Here is a 17362-nt window from a genome sequence, read left to right as displayed (position 1 = left end):
CGTCCTCATCCTCCTCATCCACCGATTCCTCACCCTCTTCAGTGTTGTGTACATCCTCATCCTCACAGAGTATTAATTCGTCCCCGCTGGAATCCACAACCACAGGTCCCTCTGTACGTTCTGGAGGCTGGTCTCCCTGGAAGAGTTGATAATTCATTTTATGAACATCATCTTCTCCACATTTTGTGGAAGCAACCTCCTACGCCTTTCGCTGACAAGGTTCCTGGCTGCACTAAACACTCTTTCGGAGTACACACTGGAGGGGGGGCAGCTCAGGTAAAATAGAGCCAGTTTGTACAGGGACCTCCAAATTGCTTCTTTTTCCTGCCAGTACAGTTACGGACTGTCTGACATGCCTACTTGGATGCTGTCACCGATGTAATCCTTTAACAGACAGACGCACGCTTGTCGCTGCTGCTTTGAGGATGCAAGTGCGGCTACAGCCCACACAATTCACAAAGACAGAAAAAAAAAGAACAATATTTTTATTGTTTGTGTAGCACACTTTGAGGGTGTCACCACCCTTTAACAGACAGACGCACGCTTGTCGCTGCTGCTTTGAGGACAGTATCGTATGCAGTGACAGTAGACTTGTCAGAAATTGTTGGCACGTCCTTTTGTCCGGACCAGATGTCCAAACCAGCCCTTGACTTATGACACAGGCGCACGCTTGGCGCTGCTACTATGTTGATGCACATGCGGCTACATCGCACACAAGTCTCAAACACATTAAAAAAATAGTTTTTTATTTTTTGGAGCACTTTGAGGGTTACACCACCCTTTAACAGACAGACGCACGCTTGTCGCTGCTGCTTTGAGGATGCAAGTGCGGCTACAGCCCACACAATTCACAAAGACAGAAAAAAGAAGAATATTTTTATTGTTTGTGTAGCACACTTTGAGGGTGTCACCACCCTTTAACAGACAGACGCACGCTTGTCGCTGCTGCTTTGAGGTTGCAAGTGCGGCTACAGCCCACACAATTCACAAAGACAGAAAAAAGAAGAATATTTTTATTGTTTGTGTAGCACACTTTGAGGGTGTCACCACCCTTTAACAGACAGACGCACGCTTGTCGCTGCTGCTTTGAGGATGCAAGTGCGGCTACATCGCACACAAGTCACAAACACATTAAAAAAATAGTTTTTTATTTTTTGAAGCACTTTGAGAGTTACGCCACCCTCTAACAGACAGACGCACGCTTGTCGCTGCTGCTTTACTGGATGCAAGTGTGGCTACAGCCCAGACAGAAAAAAAAAAGAACAATATTTTTATTGTTTGTGTAGCACACTTTGAGGGTGTCACCACCCTTTAACAGACAGACGCACGCTTGTCGCTGCTGCTTTGAGGATGCAGGTGGAATCTAGACGGGATTTGGGACCGGGGACACACTACCTCCATCAATTGTCTAAATCCCACTGCACTAATGGCGGATACCGGTCACACGTCTAACACCAACATAGCAGTCAAGGCCTCAGTTATACGTTTTGCTTCAGGATGACTGCTGTCGTACTTCATCCTCATCGCTAGGGACTGTTGGAGGGTCAATTGTTTAGTAAAAGTAGTGATGTTCCTACTTCCTCTCTGGGATGATGAACAACTCCCAGCAGCAGCAACAGCACTAGGAGGAAGTGTTTCTTGATCTTTCCCTATTTTATTTTTATCGGAGAAAGTTTGGTCCTCCATTTATGTTATATTGATATATACGTGCGGCTAAAGCGCACACAAACACAGAAAATATTTTTTTATTTTTGCTGGAGAGTAGTGCACTTTGTGGGTTACACCACCCTTTAATAAATGAGCCAGCCGGCTCTTTACTTATGGGACACAGGCACACGCTTGGCGCTGCTCCTTTGTTGATGCACGTGCAGCCACAGCGCACACAATTCACAAACACAGAAAATAATTTTTTTTTGGTTTGGACTGGAGTGTACTTTGGGGGTTACAGCACCCTTTAACGGTCAAGCCAGCCGGCCCTTTACTTATGACACAGGCGCACGCTTGGCACTACCTTGTTGATGCACGTGCGGCTACTGCGCACACAATTCACAAACACAGAAAAAATATTATTTTTTTAGCACTTGGGGGGAGCACCCCTGATGGACAGAGCACCCCCTTGACAACACTACAGCACCCCTTTAGGACTGGGACACTGAACAGGACTTTGGAGTGGACACAGCCCCTATGGAGAACTGACTGCACAACACAGTCCAGCCAGCCCCTATGGACTTTGAAGTAGTGGACACAGCCCCTATTAACAACAGCAGCACAGCACAACACAGCCAGCCCCTATGGACTTTGAAGTAGTGGACACAGCCCCTATTAACAACAGCAGCACAGCACAACACAGCCAGCCCCTATGGACTTTGAAGTAGTGGACAACAGCAGCACAGCGCAGCACAGCACAGCACAACACTACTCTGCACTACTCTACACTACACTACGCAGCCCAGCCAGCCCTAACTCCCACCTTCCCTCTTCACTGTCCACAGCCAAGTGAGAAAATGGCGCCGACGCGGGTACCTTATATAGGTTCCAAAACCCGCGAGACCCGGAAGGCGGGATGATGACGTTTTGCCTCGATTTCAGATCCGAGTCAGGCGGGAAAAGTCGAGCCTGACTCGGATAGGCCTCGGATCGGGGGGGCTCGGGGGGGTTCGGATTTCAGAAATCCGAACCCGCTCACCCCTAATATATATATATGATAAAACTTATGTTAATTGAACTTTATCTATATTTATAAATATATATATATATAAAAATAGTATACATATATTATTGTTCGAAGACTCCATCTTCAATAATTGGCACCCCTAATGGATAAATATTATATATAAAAGATTCCTCCACAACACGGACCCCTGGGGGCCTACACCACACACCCATATTTTTAATACCTCTCTGGAGTCCCACATCGGCGATAGCAGCGCTGCACAAATCGCCTGGAAAGTGGCTGCTGCAGTTCCCTATGCTGCACCATCCTTGTCCATTTCCCCGGTGATCTGTGCATGTGCAGACTAGTGCCCAGAGTCTACTGCGGTGCTCAATGTGCCGCCAGCCACCAGGGAGAGAGGAGGGGGCCCGGTTGGCACATCCTCTCTTAATATGCCTGTGAGTATAATATACCATATAAGTGTAAAACATAAAGTGGATAACACAATGCAGTATTTATAGGTTAATAACTATAAGCAATGTGAGTGACGGAATAAATGATGCATATAGCGATAGATGGTAAAAGTATGTTAGGTTTTATTCGGAAGGCAATGTACTATCATACTAAATGTCCTATTGTGGACTATGCTGCATGTTACTGTGCCAGCAAAAGTCACTGATCACTTCAATGCATCTTATTATAATGTTGGGGGGAATGATGGTATCCCATTCTTGGAAGTGCAGGGAATGGTGTGAGTCTACAAGTGGTGCAACTCCTGCCAGGGTACTCTGCTCTGGAGGGGCGGCATCCTGTACCCTCCGTTTGTGTCTTGCTGTGTGTTCCCCTCTTGGTGAGCGGTATCTTGATGTTGTTGTCCTGCACTCCTGATTCTGCCCCCAATGCTAAGGGCTGACCCGTAGTGCGTCCGCACTCAGGAGTAGGACTGGCAACAGAAAACCCAGTCTATTGTGTAAGTGCTTGTTTTTTATCTCTGCATAAGGGGGGGCAGAGCTTTCATTGTACCCCAAGATCTGTTGCCAGCCCTGATCGGGCGTCACTTGTGTTCTGCAGGACAGATGCTGCGGTCCCTCAGCGGTGGCCCCCGACTCCACGGCATGTTCTGTGAAATATAATACATGTTTATTTTTAATTTTTGGTGTCGTGTTTTAAACAATATGGCATCTTGCATGTGAGGCAAGGATGGCGCAGCATATTAGTCCCAATAAAGTGCTAGGTTTAGTGGCCATTTTCCCCAAACTGTGAATGCGCACCTACCACAATGAGGTAACACATAGACAATAAAAATGGTAACAATAAGCGCTACACCTAAAGGAGGTCCACAAAGTCCACGAGAAAAGTTATGTCTTGTAGTAAAATAAATTTTCACACTCCACTTCTCATGTGACGCTGCTATTTCTCCAATAACTGCTGTTCTGTATGTCAATAGATTCATCTAAAGCAATAAGGGGTATATGTACTAAGCCAAAGAGAGAGGGAAAAAGTACCAAGCAATCAGCTTCTAATTGTTATTTTTCAAATACAGCCTGTAAAGTGACAGTTAGGAGCTGATTGGTTGATACTCCTACTTTAGTGGAGGTATCGGCATACTTACCGACATTTCGGTGCAGCAGGGAGGGTGGGGGCGGTTTCAGGTGGCAGCATGGGGGCTTGCCGAAGCGATTGCGTTATCCTGACCCCGCCCCCAACTTTATATTGCTGTTATTACCGGCAATATAAAGCAGGCGGCGGGGCTACGATGACGTGCTTCAGCCCAAATTGCGTCATCACACCCCCGGACCACCCACTATCACGGCGGGTGCGGGGGGAGGTCGCCATCCTGGGGGGCTTGCTTACTCTTGCGGGGTGACGGGAGCTGCACCCGATTTTCAGGAGGCTCCCGTTAGTCCCTGGAGAGTAGGCAAGTATGGTAATGGGGAGTGTCTGCATAAAATGCAGGCGTGTCGCAACTGTTTTGTGGGTGTGTCGCATCCTGTGTCTGCAATCCCGTATGGAAGAAAAAAGTCTCTGGCGTCTTAGTGAGCACGCCCATTCTACGCAACCAGAGGGTGACTCAGAAGACCAATATTCAAAAGATCTGCTTCTATGTACGTGGATGCTTGGATTTGCAAAGCCGTAGGGGGGGGAGGTCTCAATACGTTACTGGGCGTCTGTGATATTTGCATATTTTCGTACAACAGATGCGTACAGAATCGCAGCTGCAATGACATTATCACACAACTCTGAATCAGGCCTAGAATGCAATAAAATGTGTTTGAAAAAATACTTATTTGACATAAAACTTTGAATTTATGAATTTATATCACACAATACATATACACTTCCCATTATCAAGTATAACACACATGGCATTAAAACTGAAATGTTCATAGAGTATGTTATACAGACCTGATGTTATAAGCAAAGCTGCACCTAGAAGAACAGCAGGTGGGTGAGGATGATGTGGAGGATATGGAGACCGCACATGATGGTACCTTGCCGGTCTGGCTGATATAACTGCCAGAATACACAAGAGACGTCCGGGCTGTATGCCTGGCAGAGGAGAAGGAATAAGAAGGAAACTACATTTAGCCAAAGAGTGAGGAGGATTCACAAGGGGAATTCATCTGTCATACTTGCCTACCCTCCCGATTCGGCCGAGAGCCTCCCGAGAATCGGGTGCCGCTCCCGGCCCCCCGGAATGGTAGGCAAGTCTTCCGGCCCCAGCGACCCACCTGCATAAACCCCGGCAGCGGGGGGGGGGCGATGACGCGATTTGCGCTGGATCACGTCATCGTAGTCCCGCCCCCTGCATCACAATGCCGATATTAATGGCATTGTAATGCAGGGGGCGGGGCTACGATGACGCGATCGCGCTGTCACGCCCATGCCCCGCCCCCAATGGTGTGCCATCCTCATAGCCACGCCCCCTTTTCTCCCGCGACACGCCCCCTTTTTGCCGAGAGACTTTCCACTGTGATTGCTCGACAGCTCCCTCCCGGAAGGAGGGAGTTAAATGTCGGCAACCCTGATCTGTGTATGTATCCCTTTTCCTTCTTCACTATCATGTGCCAGCAATTTCCCTGACTATACAGCGTGCCGGCACTCTCACTGACTATACTGTGTGCCGGCACTCTCACTGACTATACTGTGTACCAGCAATCTCACTAACTATACTGTGTGCCAGCAATCTCATTACCCATACTGTATGCTGGCACTCTCACTAACTATACAGCATGTCGGCACCCTCACTAACTATACAGCGTGCCGGCAATCTCACTAACTATACAGCATGCCGGCACCCTCACTAACTATACAGCGTGCCGGCACTCTCACTAACTATACAGCATGCCGGCACTCTCACTTAACTATACTGTGCGCCAGCAATCTCATTACCCATACTGTGTGCCGGCACTGTCACTAACTATACAGTGTGGCGGCACTCTCACTAACTATACAGCATGCCAGCACTCTCACTAACTATACTGTGTGCCGGCACTCTCACTAACTGTACAGCGTGCCGGCACTCTCATTAACTATACTGTGTGCCAGCAATCTTATTACCCATACTGTATGCTGGCACTCTCACTAACTACACAGCGTGCCAGCACTCTCACTAACTATACAGCGTGCCGGCACTCTCAGTAACTATACTGTGTACCAGCAATCTCATTACCCATACTGTATGCTGGCACTCTCATTAACTATACAGTGTGTCGGCACTCTCACTAACTATACTGTGTGCCAGCAATCTCATTACCCATACTGTATGCTGGCACTCTCACTAACTATACAGCGTGCCGGCGCTCTCACTAACTATACAGCGTGCCGGCACTCTCACTAACTATACTGTGTACCAGCAATCTCATTACCCATACTGTATGCTGGCACTCTCATTAACTATACAGCATGTCGGCACTCTCACTAACTATACTGTGTGCCAACAATCTCATTACCCATACTGTATGCTGGCACTCTCACTAACTATACTGTATGCCGACACTCTCACTAACTATACTGTGTGCCGGCACTCTCACTAACTATACATCATGCCGGCACTCTGACTAACTATACAGCGTGCAGGCACTCTCACTGACTATATAGCGTGCTGGCACTCTCACTGACTATACTGTGTGCCAGCAATCTCATAACCCATACTGCATTCCTGCACTCTCACTAACTATACTGTATGCCGACACTCACTAACTCATTACTCATACTGTATGCCGAAACTCTAACTAACTCATTACTCATACTGTGTGCCGGCTCTCTCACTAACTATACTGTATGCCGACACTCTCACTAACTCATTACTCATACTGTATGCCAACACTCTAACTAACTCATTACTCATACTGTGTGCCGGCTCTCTAACTATACTGTATGCCAACACTCTCACTAACTCATTACTCATACTGTGTGAGAGCAATCTCACTAACTATACAGCGTGCCGGCAATCTCACTGACTATACAGTGTGCCGGCAATCTCATTGACTATACAGTGTGCCAGCACTCTCACTGACTATACAGCGTGCCAGCACTCTCGCTAACTATACAGTGTGCCGGCACTCTCACTAACTATACTGTATGCTAGCAATCTCACTAACTATGTTTAGCCGCCAGTTCAAATCCCGATAGGAGAAGCCCAACAGGTGGAGATCCCGACGCCAGCTGGTAAGGACCATAATCCTCCCCTCTTCTCCCTAACCCTCCCCTCTTCCCCCCCTAACCCTAACCCTCCCTTAGGAGTGCCTGACCCTAAGTCCTCTCGGGGGTGCCTAATCCTAACCCCCCTTCCCGCACCCTAAACCTAACCCTCCTGGGGGGTGCCTCACCCTAACCTACTGCCAGGGGTGCCTAACCCAAATCCTCTCCCTTAGGGGTGCCTAACCCTAATCTCCCCCCAAAAAACCTAACCCTAACCCCGCCACACTCACTAAACCCAACCCTTCCCCCCCTGCGGCTAATGCTAAGGATGCCCCATATTTTGACGCCTATCTTAAGTCCCCTGTCGGGCATCCCCTGTCGGAATATAGACCAGCGACATTCAGTCTGCCGGTCTATAAACTGCATCCCCTCACTAACTGTAACAGAGAAATACAGTCATTTATGCCATTAAGACCATTAATTGAGGCTTTTCTATCAGTACAATTGGACAATACATAGAACAATTAAATTACCAGGAGCCACAAGGTCTTCATGTACTTTTTTATGTGTTGAAATATACCAGGTCCTTTAAAATGAAACAGAAATATATACATATGTTCTTATTAATGAGGAAAATGACATTAGTATTACACCAGAATAAGTATTTATGTTTCTCAGGGAGTGGGGATAACAGAAAATCAGGAATACAGTACATAGGACATTGTATTATCCATACATCAGAGAGCTATGAAGCTCTCAGTCACCTCCATGCAGAGTTAGACCTACCAGCGGTGTAGCCGATGCAGTGCACCAGGGCTTGTAGCAATGAAAGGGCCCACAGCTGGTGGCATTATCAGAGAGCTGTATTAACAAAGTGTGTCACACTGACTCATTACACTGACTCATTACACTATGCGGTCCGGCCGGTGGAGAAGAGAAGACCCCTTCCCTAGTATCCTCTAGCTGTCACTATACACTAGAGTTACTCCACTCTAAAGCTGGGTACCCAGGACCCAATGATACATTGCACACGCTGTACACAATGCACAATCCCGTGTACAATGCCACAAATGTATAGTGACATAATAAGAAAATAACACCTACATAACTCAAATGATCTACATGCACAAGTCTTTGCCATGCAAGCCAGGGACTCTCTGTGTTATTTATATGAAAAACATCTCTAACAAATATAGACGTACCATTCTCTCCCATCTCCTGCATGAGGTAGGCCTCATATGCCTCCGGGCTGGTATACTTCTCTGCAAAGAAAAATAAATGATTACAAACACTATTAAGTCATGAATTGTCCAGCATCAGGCTAGTGACTTCTGACTAGACCCCTACCAAATCCCAAACATACAAAAAATCTACCACACAGAGGGGCCTATTTAACAAAAACAGTTGCGGAAAATCCAGTTTTCGGGGGATACACACAAATGTGTATTAAGTATCACCTGTACATGTGAAGGAGGAACCGCAGCAGATATCTCCATACCTCCCACAACAGCAATGCCTACCACTGTGCCAATCATAGTGCTGCCCACCACAATAACACATAAAATAAGAAATGTGGGATAAATGAAGTTCATTAAGTGCCAATTTTCCTGGAACAAGTTGTGAGACATAATTGGAAACAATTTTAATGCTATATATAACAAAATAGCTGTAATGCCTAGTGTAGTCTAACTTTTATTAAATTTTTTTGTCTTCCCCTCTTCCTCTCTCTCTTCCCCACCCCAACACTTTCTCCCCACCTCTTCTCCCTCCCTATACTGTCTCTCTCTCTATCACCGCCCTCTGATTCTTTCCTGTAACGTCACTGACACTGGTGGGAGGGGTCAGACCAGCTGTCACTACCAGCCAACGTGATGACATAATTTTAATCAGCAATCAATTTTTTTCTTTATAGAGATTGGAAAAACGTATTTGATAAATAAAAACTCACCATGTATTTTCATATACACCGGAATATCCGGGGTTGTGTCTGCAGATAATAAAATATATTGAATTGAACATTATCTGAAACCCATATTTGGCCATTCAGTTACATTATGTAATAAAGGAAATTGTTAAAATAAAGCATACAAATAACAGAGACACAGGGACATGAGGGTCTATGGTCCTGATTAAGCAAGAGTCACAATTGCTAAGCTGCACGCAGGCTATAGATATATGTGTATGCACGCAGGCAGCTTTGCAATTGTGATCCTTGCAGATATGATAATGCAGCAGGAGGCATTACACCTTCTGTGCATTACTTATCCGAGCTGCGCTGTCCAACGCAGCATTGGATAATCTGCGGACCATCGGCCGACTAAGGTTACCCATGGGGTCACGCAAACTGGCCACCGCAGATGAGAGGAAGAGGCAGGAAAATCTCCATCAGCCGACAGAGTTCCTGGTCTCTTCCCTCCCCCCTAACAGCAGCGACACGCCAGGAAACGGAGGCCTTCGCCACCCCCTCCCCATACACAAAAGGTGGAAGACTGTCAATCAATAACAGTCTGCTGCCAGTCTGCGTGCGGGACCGCAGACCCGTTCAACACATGCACAGAACGGGTCAGGTGCCTGCGCAGATTCCGAAATCTAATCTGCACAAGCACCGGATCTGTACTGCGCATATGCAGTACGGGCCCTGAGTGTTCGCACACAGAGCGGCAGCAGACTGTCAGTGATTTACAGCCTGCTGCCATTTGGGGGCAGGGTGGGGGGCTGCAAAGACCTCTGTTTCCCAAAATGGAGGTGTGTCGTCGCCGTTGGGGGTGAGGGAAGAGGCCAGGATCTTCGTCGGCTTACAGAGATTTCCTGGCCTCTTTTCCTCATCTGCGATAGCCAGGCTGTGTGACCCCATGGTCACTCAGCTGGACAGGGAGTACTATATGCTGATGATCGGATGCTACGTCCGTGGACGCAGGTCGGATCATTAATACATGCAGGAGACGTGGTGCCTCCTGCTGCAGTAACATAACTGCAAGGCCGGAATTGCAAAGCTGCTTGCGTGCATACATCATATATCTATAGCTTGCGTGCAGCTTTGCAATGCCATCCTATGCTGAATCACCCCCACAGTCTCAAGTCAAGTTCTGAGACAACAATGTCAAATTGGCTTTCACTGTTTCAGACCCGTAATCAACATTATGTATAATACATACAGTATCTTAAATAGTCTTTTTTTTTTTACTAAAACAAACTTTATAAAATTAGGGGGAGATTTAATAAAGTTTGGAGAGTGATAAAATTGGACATAAATAGCACCAACCAATCAGCTCCTAACTGTCACTTTACAGGCTATGGCCTTATTTATTAACGAATTTAATCACCAAAACTAGTGTTAAATTTCACTGTGTATGATAAATGGTGCTCCAGCCAATCAGCTCCCAACTATCATTTTTCTAACAGTTGACAGTTGGGAGCTGATTGGCTGGAGCACCATTTATCATACACAGTGAAATTTATCACTGTAAAGTGACAGTTAGGAGCTGATTGGTTGGTGCTATTTATCTCCAATTTTATCTCTCGCCAAGCGTTATTAAATCTCCCCCTAATTTTATAAAGTTTGTTTTCACCACTTTAACAATTACATAAATAGAAAGCAAAGAGCCCCCCTTTACTAAAATAAATTCATAAAAATTAATGGTTACTTACCTTTCGATAATATGCCGAATAGGCAAATGAAGCAAATAACTAGGAGCATTTTCATATCACTGTGTCGCACTCACTATCCCTCACTAATCTGAGAGTGAGGCCACAGGTCCTCATCATGGACTCATCTCACCGCCTGTGATGTCATAATGTTACCTATTACATGGGATGTAGCCACCAGTCTGTATTGGGCTCACTATATTTATTGGATGTGATTTATTATTGCCAAAAGAACTATGAATATTTGTTGCATCCATGTCCTAAATTTTAGTTGAAAGTTACTGGTGGCTTATTCCCTATCTCCCTATTTATCCCCCTCACTTCCAGAAGGCATGAGAAGGAGAGGAGGGCATTATTACTGATACTAGATGGATGATTTCTGAGGCCTAGTATAGTGTATGCCCAATGTCCTAATCTTCCATATATGACAATATTAAAGGACGCCCAATGTACAGTAGGAGATGCATTAAGAGAATTTATTTTAAATTAAAAAATTATTTTTCTTTACAATAACACAGGACAAGCATGGGGCCTCCTCTCATACCCCATACATGGACTTATTTATACACAATGTGATCATTTATGTTTCATAAGGCATCCCATACATACCTATCTTACATACATACATATATGGGGAGGGCTTAGCACGCATGTGCACCAGGTGCCCTGGCCACATGCTACACCTCTGCACACACCTCACATCACTAATCACACCCTGTGGTGCTGGTCACACCCCCTGCGGTACCACACAATAAGCCCTTCATAAATTTCAGCTCCAGGCCCAAGTTTACATTAATCTGGCACTGATTCAATCCAATCCATTTGATACAAATATGCCAAACCTGGTAACATGAGAAATATAGAAATGGGTTCCCTATTTATCCACTGAGAAAATATTGTCTTTTTTGGGGGCAACGCCAGCTTTAGATGGCATTACCCAATAGAAGCCTATGAGCTTCTTTTCACATTTCCCCCTGAGAGGGTCCATCACTCGACGCAGGAGCAGAAGGACTCCTGGGTCCTAAACTCGAAAGTCCTTCTATCGCAAAGCACATCTCTTACCGGGAGAGCTGTCTTTTGTGATTTTCTTCAAGCATACAGCGTTAGTAAATGCCGTCATGCTTGCGATGGGATGAGTAATGGGATGCATTGCATTCATAATGCGATGCATCATGCATCCTGCCCAAACTATGAAAACTGCAATAACTCCATATGAAAACTCTGATGCTGATTCGGAATTACACACAAGTCGGCTATGGAAATAAGTGCAGATCTTTACTTATATGCACGACCCCCATTAATCTGCTTGTGGTTGTAGCCATCAGTACACAATTGCACTTGCCGTATACCATCTATCCAAAACCAGATGGATGTCTGTGTAAGCTCAACTCAGCATAGCATGCAATTCTGTGTTCATGCCGATGACACATGCTCATTACACTTAGCCTACGTGCACCCAATTACACCTATTCAGTAAAGTTGAGATGCATCTCAAATTCATAGAACTCTGAATCATCCACAGTTGCTCATAGTAGCGTCTGGCCAGACAGAGAACATGTGGCATTCCATCCAAACACAGTTGCATGCAACCAGGGCCGGCAACAGAAATCACAGGGCCTGGTACACCCGTTTTTTGAGGGGCCTCCCATCCGAGGGTCCCTGGCAGGTACAGGCCAGTCGCTTGAGAGTCTGCCTGATCTATTTGTGGTTTCTCTGGGGAACCTCTGAGGCCCCAGAGTGTCCCTCCATGCCCCACACTCACCTTATTCTATGTCGTCTCTGATTGGGTGTCTTTTCTTTGGGTCAGTGCCACTCCTCTGCTCGCCATGCGTTGGATCCTTTCTTGCCTCTCGGTGCTGGCTTGACTCCGCTGGCTACTTGACAACAACAATATTATATTTTATATAAACTGTATTTTATGATCTGTGAATTTTATAAAATAAATCATTATTTGATTTAATTTTAGCATTGACCATTTGAATGATGACTTAAGAATGACAACATGGTCATTATGTTGAGAGACATATCAACATGTTTATCATGTCAACTTTCAGCATGTTGACAATGACAAAACGTTGACACGGTGATAATGTAGACAAATACTTTTTATCTAAATCCTAATATTAACCCTAACCCTAAAGATAACCATAACCATAACCCTAAAGGTAAACCTAACCCTAAAGGTAACCATAACCGTAAAGGTAACCCTAACCATAACCCTAAAGGTAACCCTAACCGTAACCCTAACCATAACCCTAACCCTAAAGGTAACTATAACCCTAACCCTAAAGATAACCATAACCATAACCCTAAAGGTAAACCTAACCCTAAAGGTAACCATAACCGTAAAGGTAACCCTAACCATAACCCTAAAGGTAACCCTAACCGTAACCCTAACCATAACCCTAACCCTAAAGGTAACCATAACCCTAACCCTAAAGATAACCATAACCCTAACCCTAAAGGTAACCATAACCCTAACTCTAAAGATAACCATAACCCTAACCCTAAATATAACCATAACCATAACCCTAAAGGTAACCATGACCCTAACTCTAAAGGTAACCATAACCCTAAAGGTAACCCTAACCATAACCCTAAAGGTAACCATAACCCTAAAGGTAACCCTATCCTTAACCCTAAAGGTAACCTTTACCTAACTGTAATGCATTTTTACAAATTTCAAAATTTTATCTAGGTTAATGTTATAACATTCAACATTCTTGTGTCAATATTATGAATGTCCATATAGTGAATGACCACAATTTGACTGCATACCCCAAGACTGCATACCCTCTGTGATCATGAAATTTGTTGCATAAGTGATAATAAAGACAAACTGAAGCAATGTAGAGTATCCATGAAACAACAGGTGTATTTTACTTGCATGCATTTTATTTTGGGCTACAAACCTATAACATTGTAGAATGCATAGCTCCACAGAAGTAATTTGTCCTTCTGGTGCTACACTATGTATATTGTGCTTGATTGTAAGCTGAAAATAAAGAGCGCTTCAACCCAGGCAATGCTAGTTACCAACATCAAGCACAGTATTAATAATATAAGGAGTCCCCGCACTATGGATTGTAAGCTGAAAATAAAGAGCACTTGTATAAAATAAATATGTGTATATTTATAGTGGCAATGGCACCTGAAAAAAGTGATTGACAACAATGTTTATAGTTTTTTGAAGACTAAGCTCAGCACGTCTGTGTCTTCTTGTGCTTGATCGGAGTGCTTCTGGCCGGCTGCGGCCCTGGAAAGTGATGTCACTCCCACTGTTTGTGCCTTGTGTGCGGCTGAGCAAAATGGATTGCTCAGCCAAGAAGACTCCAGGTAGGGCAACATAGGCATAGCTAGTGTCCAACACTTGTGGACATCATTACCATCACATGATCACTGCTGCAGGATCTCCAATTTAGTCTTCAAAAAGCTATGCTTGATGTTGGTAACTAGCTGGGATAGCTGGCATAGCCTGGGTTGAAGAATGGACCATGAAGTACATCTGCAGCCTTGATTTTTTACATTGTCTTCGCCTGTAACACCATTCCATTGATCCTGAAAAGGACACCACATGGTCCTGAGGGGAATGGGTATGATATACCGCCGGCCGCATGGCCGGCGGTTCGATTCCCGTCAGCGGCAGCCCGATAGGAGCAGAGTGCGAAGCAGTGGAAGCCCGACAGCACTGGAAATCCTGATCGTGGCTAGGTAAGTATCTGCTAACCTAACCTAACCCCCCTAACCCTCCTTAGGGGTGCCTAACCCTAACTTCCCCCCCAAGTGCCTAACCCTAATCCCCCCTCTAAGTGCCTAACCCTAACCACCCCCTTCCCCGCTGCTTAAACCTAAGTCCCCCGGTGGTGTGCCTAACCCTAAGTCCCCCCCAGGGGTGCCTAACCCTCCCTCCCCCTAGCCTAACCCTCCCGGGGGGGTGCCTAACCCTAAGTCCCCCCCGGGAGCCGCCCTAAACCTAACCCTCCCCCCCGCAACTGTCCACTCACGGCGCCCGGCATCACTACGATCGTGATGCCGGGCGCCGGTCTCCCGGTGTCGGGGAAATGCGGGCGTCTACATCTAGACACCCGGCCTTTCACCCATGCCGGGATAAGACAGTTGGGAAGCCGGCTGCCGGTATTTAGGCAGTCGGCTTCCCGATTGCTTCCCCCCTGAGGCAGCCTGTCTAGCAGCATCGGCTGACTGATGTATTTGTTTTGGCCTAGATGCTGCATGTCAAGCAGCAGCAGCAGATTGGTGGGCTAGCCTTGCATTGAGTGATTTTCTCAAGTGGCAGCTTGCCTCTCAGGTTGATCTGCCAAGCGTGCTTGTAGTTACTTTGAGGACTCCTTGCTTCTCTTTTACTTCTAGCAGCTGAGTAGCTGCGACCCAGGCTGAATCATTTTTTTTGTTGGCTTGGCTATTCTGAAATGTAGTCTTTGGTTGTGCTTTAACAGAGAATGCTCTAAAAAAAAGGACCACACTTTTGAAGGCTGAGATGTGAGAAGAACTAAACTTAGTTTGAATGTGGTATACTAAAGGGGGAAAGCTTTGACAAGGAACACAGAAGTAATTCATACCTGGATAACAATGCAATTTAGGAGTAAATGACAGTGCAGGCAGGCATATTCTCTGACTGTTTGGAATGGGGTATATCAGGAGCAGAGTGACTTACCGGACAGAAAATCAGTATAGTTTTCAAATCACTGGAGTTTCAGAAATCACTGCAGAACAGACGTCATTGACGAGCAGAAATCTCTGCAGACAAACATTGGAGAGCATGGAATATAAAAATATGTTTGGAGGAAATTAGTAAATGTCAGTGCAGGTGCAGCGCGACAGTTGATCCTCTGACTCACTGCTCTTCTGTTGGAGCTCTGTCTGCCCCCCACTGGTACATATCAGCCTGTGCCTTCAGATCAGTATTAGGCACTGTAAGACGGGTTGGGTACTTGATGCCATTGCTCGGGATCCCGGCGATCGGAATTCAGATGCCGGTATCATGACCAGGTTACCATCCCAATGGCTGTAAGTCAGTATACTAACCTAACCCTCCCTCCCCGGTTCCTAAACCTAACCTTCTTCTTATTGCCTAAACCTAACATCCCCTTCCCCATACCCTAAACCTAACCCTCCCGCTTATTGCCTTACCCTAACCTTCCCCCTATTGCCTAGCCCCTAACCCTATCCCTCCCCCCTAACCCCGGGACTTACCTTCGGGATGCCGGCAGTTGGGATGCCAGCTCCTGTATTCTGATAAGCAACGGGATTCTGGTGTCGACATTGTGAACGTTGGAATTCCCGCTGTTGGGATCCTGAACGTATCCCCTGTAAGACATCCTGAGCAAACTTGCTTAAACCAAAATTTCAAATCAGAGACTCTGTGACCTACTTGGTGGGCACTATGTTGACCTTCATGGCCCTGACAAACTTCAAACATAGCCAAAAACCTACTCCTGGTCAAACTACACCATCATGCCAAATTTGGTGGAGCTAGGTATAAAACTCTGGCCATGCATAAAGGACAAACAGACACACACACACAGATTATTTTGCTATATTATATAGATGTATTACATACTTAAGTTGTGGAAGTATGTTTACACATGTGTTTGGTTTCACAAGAAAGTTGTGTAAGCTTTCGCATTCAGCAAAAAAGTCCTCTGCAAATTCAATGAAACTGTTAACTGCATCATATAAAACATTTTATTTCCTTTACTGATAAGAGCATGAGTACTAAGGAAAGACTGCAGCAAGAGATAAATTATTAACCTTAGAAGAGTAATCCAATAATATGTATCATAGAGTATGAATAAATGATAAAATATACAATAAAATTGTCTTAAAAGTCTTTTATTGCCTGATGCACTGAATGACTCTGCAGAGAGTATAAATATATATATCTATAAAAGTGAAATTCAGTTCTTTAGAACTTCACACTGTTCAGTGCACAATATGTTTTATACAGATGTGACTGTAAACACCTAGGAGTAAATTTACTAAGAATCGAGTCTGATCAAGTTTTTTTTTTCACACCAAAGCTCACCAAAACTCGGGTGAATTGAGGCTCCTCAAACTCACAAATTTACTAAGAAGTGAGTTTAGCTGACAGTGAGTTGGCCGATGGTGAAGCAGATCGAGATATCTCCCCGAGTAGCAAGTTTTGAAGGAGATTACTCACCCGAGATTGCAGTGTCTTCTCTCTGCCTAACTCCCCCAAACAAGCCTCATGCACATATCAGTGAAAAATGTGAAGGCTGCTTGTGTGTTGTACATGTAAAAAAAGGGTTAAATCTTTAAAAAAAATGACGCAGTGTCCCCTCTTAAAAGCATAACCAGTCTCGGGCTGCTCAGCCAGTCCTGGTTCCTAAAATTATGGGGGAAAAATGTGTAGGGTTCCCCCGTAATTTAGGAACCAGCACC

General features: G+C 45.4%; 1 protein-coding gene and 1 long non-coding RNA gene across 2 annotated transcripts in view; one reads left to right on the top strand and one right to left on the bottom strand.

Moving 5' to 3' along the window:
* SVEP1 (sushi, von Willebrand factor type A, EGF and pentraxin domain containing 1) overlaps nucleotides 1–17362 on the top strand; it is a 470252-nt gene that overhangs the window by 421922 nt on the left and 30968 nt on the right. The gene's annotated exons all lie outside the window — the stretch shown is intronic.
* Nucleotides 3371–16661, bottom strand: LOC148454063 (uncharacterized). Its single transcript, XR_015874840.1, has 8 exons — nucleotides 16154–16661; nucleotides 15615–15697; nucleotides 12705–12816; nucleotides 9246–9284; nucleotides 8500–8559; nucleotides 7831–7883; nucleotides 5060–5203; nucleotides 3371–3773 (listed from the first exon to the last, which is right to left on the bottom strand). It is a non-coding gene; the product is annotated as an uncharacterized LOC148454063 (long non-coding RNA).

Source organism: Taudactylus pleione, unplaced genomic scaffold (genome assembly GCF_031769625.1).
Source record: "Taudactylus pleione unplaced genomic scaffold, aTauple2 ptg001032l, whole genome shotgun sequence".
NCBI lineage: Eukaryota > Metazoa > Chordata > Amphibia > Anura > Myobatrachidae > Taudactylus > Taudactylus pleione.
This window is presented reverse-complemented; position numbering and strand designations above follow the sequence as displayed.